Here is a 7,659-nt window from a genome sequence, read left to right as displayed (position 1 = left end):
GGCCGCCCCGGAGGCCGCGGCCAGGTGAGCTCGCCCGGGCGCCCCGGAGCTGCGGGGGCGCCGCTGGGGGTCGGGGTCCTCGCTCCTTCATAGGAAGGCGATGCGGCTCCCGCCGCCCCGGCCAAGCTGAGGTTGCTGGGGGTGGTTCGCTCCCGGGGGCGGGGGGGGTAGGGCGACCCGACGCCGGGACCGGGCTGAACACCGGAGACGGGGACTAAGGGCACCAAGAGGCGCGGCGCCGGGCTGCCTGCAAAGTTGTGCCCGCGCGCGCCGGGGCGGGTCTCGAACGCGGACACTTGCGCGGGGCGCGGCCGGCATTCGGGAAAAAGGCCCGGGGTTCCAGGTCGCGCGGTTCCGGCCGCGGCCTCCCCCTTACTTCCTGGGCTCGGGCGGGTGCAGGGAAAAGGGGTGAAAGAGAAACTTGGCGATGTCCGGGAGGAGTTCGCGGAGCGACCGTGAGCGTGTGCCAGTCGTCCTCACCCGATACCCAGTTCCCCCACATAACCGGAATTTGGTCGGTGATCGTGATGGGGTACCATTATTTATTTTTATCATTGATTTTCAGAAAATGTCTATGTGATTGTCTCCGTCTCTAAAGGGGAAGTTGAGGGGCGGGTGGGGGGAGGACGGTGCATTGCCAGTATATATGGTGTTACATATTTATGGAGCACACTGCAAATTATATTGGCATTTCTTTCCAAAAGTAACTTTGATCCAACTTCGATGGCTTTCTCATAAATGGCAACGTTTAGGTGGTGAGAGAAAGACGGGTGAGGAAACTGGCACCAGTACAGCTGATTTGACTTCCAGAGGGATAGATATGGTTAGCACCAGGAGCAAGCATGATCTTGAACTTAGGTTTGATGTTTTATTGAGGCATGTCGTTATTTTCCAATTTTCCTTTATCCCCCCAAGTACCTTGCATCTTTATTTGCGGGTGAAGCAGTTAGCTGTGTAAAATGAATTCGGTTTTGTTTCAGTTTCCTTACCACTATTCTCCCTGCTTCCCGCAGTTTTTTCAAAGAGGAAGAGTTGTAAATGCAAATATATGACAGTGAAATGTGTTTAACCTCTAGCTAGAAATGGTATATGTCAATTTTATTATGTAAGCTAATAACATCAATAGTATTAAACTGCTCTCAAGAATTAGTAAAGCTCTCAAGATTAGACTTTTGGCACAAAGGCAAAAATTACCTTGAATTAAGATTCTGAGGTATAAATTGCCCTCCCTTAGAGTGTGAAACTTCCCTTAGAGAATGATATTAGTCTGCTATGGTATCAAACCCTGTTTATTTCCTTGGTTTTAAGAGAGAGGATCCTCTAACCAAAAGAAAAATGGCTTTAAACCTTAAGTACTATGAATTGTAATTGAAAGTATCAGTTGATTATCTATTTGTAGCATGTGGCATTTGATGGGGATCTTGATTGTTTAAAAAGTTGTCAGGGGGTGAAATGATGTTCTTTTTTTTTTTTTTCAGTTTCTTATTACTTGATCAGTAATCAGTAATCTAGCTGAAACAATATCTAGCAACGTAAATAATTTTTAATATTCTTGTAGGAACATATTATTGTCCTGTTAAATTTTCTGTTAAATTTTCACAAGACATTCACTCAGTTATTCATAGATGAGTTCTGGACAAATACTTTATAAGTTCATTTACAATTTTCTTGGAAAATGCTAGAAATTTTCTAGAATAATGAGACCAGGAGGAATTGGAAAGACTTTAAAGTTTGAGGTGTATCTTGAAAATAAACATTCCTAAAAGTTCTTGACTCAAGTGATGGGAAACCATAATTTGAGCCTTTATAAATTCTTTAAAATCTGCTTTGTCAGCCTCATGATTTAACTTGAAATAATTGCACTGACATAGATCTATATATGAATATTTGAAAATTATTTCAATTACTTTTTCTTCATATCACATTCCATGTCTCATATATATGAAAGACCATCTTTTAGTAAATTTTAGAAGTTTTTTTTTTATGTGTTAATCTGCTTAAGAATTTTTTTTTTTTGAGACAGTCTCATTCTGTCACCCTCTGTTGAGTGCTGTTGTGTCATAACTCATAGCAGCCTCAAACTCTTGGGCTCAAGGGATCCATGTAAGGGTTAACAACTATATTACAGCATAGTCAAAAAAAAAGTGCATCTTAGAAGGAGGCGCCTAGCGACCTTGCTAATTAAGAAAAACGATACAAAAGACCAGAGGCGGTTTAACACGTGCACACATTCCAAAGAAATTTACTCATATCACTCTCCACCTTCTTCCTACTTCATCCTCATAATACTAGCCTATCACAAACCAGGACTACATACATAACCAAATCTAAAAGTACCCCTCATTCCCCCACTAACTAAACCTATAAAAAACCCTACCTATTACAATAAACAGCTTCGGCTCAGTCCCTTTCCCAATGTGTCTGTCTTGTCTTATTTATCAATCCCCTTCCATACGCCGACTCCCCAAACCGCCGCTGCCCGCCGAACGGGAGGCGGCAGATCCTCTTGCCTCAGTTTCCTGAATAGCTGGGACTACAGAAGCCCACTGCAATGCCCAGCTAATTTTTCTATTTTTTAGCAGAGATAGGGGTCTTACTGTTTTTCAGGCTGGTCTTGAACTCCAGAATTCAAGCAATCCACCTTCCTTGGCCTCCCAGAGTACTTGAATAACAAGCATGAGCCATCATGCCTGGCCACTGCTTAAGAATAAAATAGGACAGACTCAAGTTCTACCAGGGGTAGAACTTTTCCTCTGCCACTCATTAGAAGAAGATGTGTCTTAGACCACACATTAAATACACAAACAATGAAAGCTGATTAGCAAAAAAAAAAAAAAGTCCATGCATACTTTTCGTGATATCAGACACTGCAGATAAGCAGCAAAAAAAAAAAAAAAATCCTCACAAAATCAGCATGTGGCAGACTGCAGGTTGGACACCTCTACATGCCATACTAATGTTTCTTTTCTAGGGAGATCTCTGTGGGCACAATGACACAAGTGGAAGTAGCAGCTTTTAAGCTATAACAAAACTGATTTGAATTTTGAACTTGTATGACTTTATATTTGTATAATTTATTCAAGTAATTTGATTTCTGGTTTCTTTGAGAATATATGAGACTAGTTAAGAAAATTAGTGTGTTTATTTAATATTTGCCTTCTGAAAATATAAAGAATGGTAAAAGAGCTAGCTGTATGGTCTTTATCCTAAGCCTGTGAAATGATGGTATAGTCATTTCTGTAAAATACCTTTAACGTAAGGGTTATCCTGGGGTCTGTGGACCTTCAGGAGTCCATGAATGGGTTTCAAGGGATTCTTGAACTCCCTAGAGTTGTGACCAAAACTTTTTGTGTATATGTATTTTTCTGGGAAGAGGGTCTATAGTTGTTTTATAAAAGAAGTCCAAGACACAAGAAAATTAGAGACACATCTTTTTACTAAATAAAACGAGAATTAGAATTACCATATTAACAGTAAATAAAAGGTAGATCTTGTGCTCATTACTTGCCCTTTAATGTTGTCTTCAGCCTAGTCATGTAGTCTTAAAGGCGCAAAAGTGCTTCCATTTTGTTCCCACAGCAAAGCATCACCTGTCAGTTGATAGCCATGCAAACACGTAGAGGGCAGGCTGTCCTGACATGTTAGTCCTGGGAGCACCGTGCCTGTTTTTTGATTATATCTAAACATTCAGACTAGATAGATTGATGGTGGGCAAGTAAAGATTTGAGCTTGATACCAGCTCATGGAGTAAATGGTTCTTTCAACTCCTTTCTCTTATTTCTCTCAAGAAAATTTGAAATTTGACAGTAAGGTAATCATTCCAAGAAAATGTTATTTCTGCCTTGGCAGGAAAGTAGAATATCATGGGGGAAAAACACAGTTTCTGAGTCAAAACAGACTTAAGTTCAAATCTAGTTCCCCTCGTTCACTGTAGCTACTTAACCTGCTTCACTCTCCAGTTATTCATCTTGATAAAGCCTAAGTAGTAGAATGCCATCATTTCACAGGCTTGGGATAAAGACCATACAGCTAGCTCTTTTACCATTCTTTATATTTTCAGAAGGCAAATATAAAGGGGAGGCTAGCTAGTAGTGTCTGAGTCCCTGTGTCCCACAGGAAGGACTTTGAAGCCAGATGTGGGCAGCCATTAATAAACAGCTAAAGCAGATATATATAATCATGGTACATAATAATGATGTACATTATTTACAAATAGGTATGACGAAGACGATATAAGCACTTACAACTTTTTTTAAGAATCAGGTTTTTGGCTGGGGTCATGCCTGTAATCCTAGCTCTCTGAGAGGCTGTGGCAGGTGAATTACCTAAGTTCACAGGTTTGAGACCGGCCTGAGCCAAAGTGAGACTTCATCTCTAAAAAAAATAGTCAGTAGTCCCGGCTACTCCAGAGGCTGAGGCAATTGAATCCCTTAAGCCCAAGAGCTTGAGAGTGCTGTGAGCTATAACACCACTGCACTCTACTAAGGGCAACAAAGTGAAACTGTCTCAAAAAAAAAGAAAGAAAGAAAAAGGAATCAGGTTCTCAAAAATGAGTTAGGATTGAGTGGGCCTTGTATGGTAAACATTTAGAGAAAGTGGAAAATGGTGGTGCATTTGGCAAAGCGGAGGACATAGATGCTAGGCAGGAAGAAACAATAGCCTTTCACCAGCATCATTGCTCTCTTTGTAGGCAAGATTCCATTTAAAATTTGTTCTTCACTTATAATTTAAAAATCTAAATTAAAAAAACTGCCTATGTACTTTGAAGTTTATCACACCTAAAAATGATTCACCACACCCTTCTTTTACGGTGCTCTCAGGGACTCCAGGGACTTCATAGGTGGAAGTTAACAGCTGTAATGTTGGCTGTCTAATCGTGTTATCTTTAAAATGTCTCCATATTTGGGTACTTTTGTTGATTTTTGACAACAGGAAAAAGTGTAGCGGAACTGAACTGTATTTTCCTTTAAACGTTAATGGAAAAGAATACATTGTGATTCAAAAAACGTGAGATTCCCCATTTAGGCTTTTCTTTTTTAAACAAAAAGAAAGTATGAGATATATGAATAAAATACTCATAATGCTCATGGCCATAAAAATAAACTTGCTTCTAACTGTTTCTTTGATCTTGGTGAATCTTTATGCCTTCTGCTTTTGGGTTGAGTATTGGTTATGAACACAGACTTTATACTTGAACCTGGGTTTGACTTTCATTTCCTGAGCTCTCTGGTAGTGTTCAGCTTGGGTCAATCTGGAGGATATGACCATTAAATGGGAAAGTAAACATAAAAGACTTTGCTCAGTTCTAGGCCCCTAGCAAATACTCAGAAGGTGGTAGCCATTTTGAAGATAGTTTCATTATCATCTTTAGGAGATACCGCATATCCCTGCAAAGAAAACACCTTTAATTTTTCTCATTCCCACATAGAGGTTCTGAGACCATCCTACTTTCAACTACAATAACCTTTTACATCTTCTGGTTATCTGAGCAGATATCCCAGCATCTACAGGACATACTGGACCTATCCATTGTTCTTAACAATGGGGTTTCATTCTCTCTTGGATTGGCAGGTTATATCAGCCAAACCAACAAGCCTATGCGGGTTTGGAGCTGTGATCCATTCAAAAACTACATAATTTTATGGCCTAGAATAGAGGTCACCACATTTTGTGCAATGGACCAGATAGTAAATATTTTTTACTTTGTCAGCCCTCCAGGTCTCCACACCTACTCATTTCTGCCATAATGGAAGGAAAGTAGCCACAGACATAAATGAATGGATGTGGCTGTGTTCCAGTAAATGTTTATGGGCACTCATGTTTGAATTTCATGTAATTTCATGAAAAAAATATTTTTTTTGAGACAGAGTCTTAATTTGGTTGCCCTTGGTTGAGGGCTGTGGTATCACAGCTCACAGCAACCTCAAAATCTTGGGCTTAAGCAATTCTCTTGGCATAGCCTCCCCAGTAGCTGAGACTATAGGCACATGCCACAAAGCCTGGGTATTTTTAGAGACACAGTCTCGCTCTGGCTCAAGCTAGTCTTGAACCTTTGAGCTCAAGCTATCCACTCTCCTCAGCCTCCCAGAGTGCTAGGATTTCAGGCGCGCAAGGCCCCCCCCCCTTTTTTTTTTGAGACAGAGTCTGATTTTATTGCCCTTACCAGAGTGCCACAGCATCTTTAGCTCACAGCAACCTCAGACTGTTGGGCTCAAGCTATCCTCCTGCCTCAGCCTCCCAAGTAGCTAGGACTACAGGTGCCTCCCATAACACCTGGCTATTTTAGAGACAGGTTCTCACTCTAGCTCAGGCTATTCTTGAACTCGTTAAGCTTAGACAGTCCACCTGCCTTGGCCTCTTTGAGTGCTGGGATTACAGGTGTGAGCTACTGTGCTTAGCCTTATGTAATTTTTATATGTCACAAAACATTAAATTTGGGCGGCGCCTGTGGCTTAAAGGAGTGGGGCACTGGCCCCATATGCTGGAGGTGGCAGGTTCAAACCCAGCCCCAGCCAAAAAAAAAAAAAAAAAAAAAAAAACCACGTTAAATTTTTTTTTAACCATTAAAAATTTGAAAGTCATTCTTTGTAGTGTGTACAAATCTAGCTATCCTTGGCCTATAGCCCATAATTTACAGTCTCCTTGCCTAGAAGAATGTAATGTAGCTTCACCAAGCAACCCTTGCCAGCACTACCACCATCCTCATACACTGCTATTTGCCATCTTGAATGTTCTGTGCTTTTGCTAGGGTAGCTTGCTCTAACGTCCCCATCTCCTCCAGTGATGAAACTCTACTCAGTAAATTGTTGTTAGTCATAGTATGTGGCATTCTCTTCATAGCTACTGCATTATTCTGTGTTGTGAATTCTTATTTATTACTAAAAATGTTCCCACTTTGTCCAGTTTTTCATAGAGCTTGATGATTGAGCCCTGTCAAATGTGATGGTTTTGATCAGTGCCTTTGGAGCTATCTTTCCCTTCATAATCCTAGTATCCTCTTGTGCCCTGGAGGAGAAGTAATTGATACTGGCTCCTCAGGCTGCTAAGTAGATGTCCTTACCTCAAAGGAAATCTGTACCCTGGCCTCCCTCATCCCTTTTCTGTGGGATATGTTTGGTTAAATACAGCACACAAAGATTCCTCTTGTGTTCTAACCCCTGGAGATTAGCTCCAGGATTGGCGTGTGCAGACCATGTAGATATATATGTCTGTGTGTAATTTCATCCAGCCACCACTGAAGCTCTGAGGGCTGCTGCTTTTAGTTTCACCTTTTCACTCTCTCTTGATCCTTCTCTCTTGGCCGTTGTGTAGGATGCAGATTTAGTGACTTGATAACTGTTCTGATTGGTTTATTTTTTGCCTTTTCTGCTTTTCAGAGTTCTTTCCTGATTTGCTTGTTTTGCAGTAAGTGTATTCTTTTTGGAGTTTAACTTTTCAAAACAACGTTATACTGAAAATAAAAACACTAGACATTATTGGGTATTTTAGGACTTCCCTCCCCTTCAAATGTGAACTTAATGCAGTATCAGGCATGAATCAGTATTTTATTTGCAGATAAAATGCAATTTTAAAAAAATTGTTTGCCATTTTATCTAGATATTAGAGATGTAGAATGTGTTAATACTCTTAGGTTTTAAGGATTTCCTTTTATAAAAATGT

Source organism: Otolemur garnettii, unplaced genomic scaffold (genome assembly GCF_000181295.1).
Source record: "Otolemur garnettii isolate 467f Iridium unplaced genomic scaffold, OtoGar3 scaffold00015, whole genome shotgun sequence".
Lineage (NCBI taxonomy): Eukaryota > Metazoa > Chordata > Mammalia > Primates > Galagidae > Otolemur > Otolemur garnettii.
Note: the sequence above shows the minus strand (reverse complement) of the source record.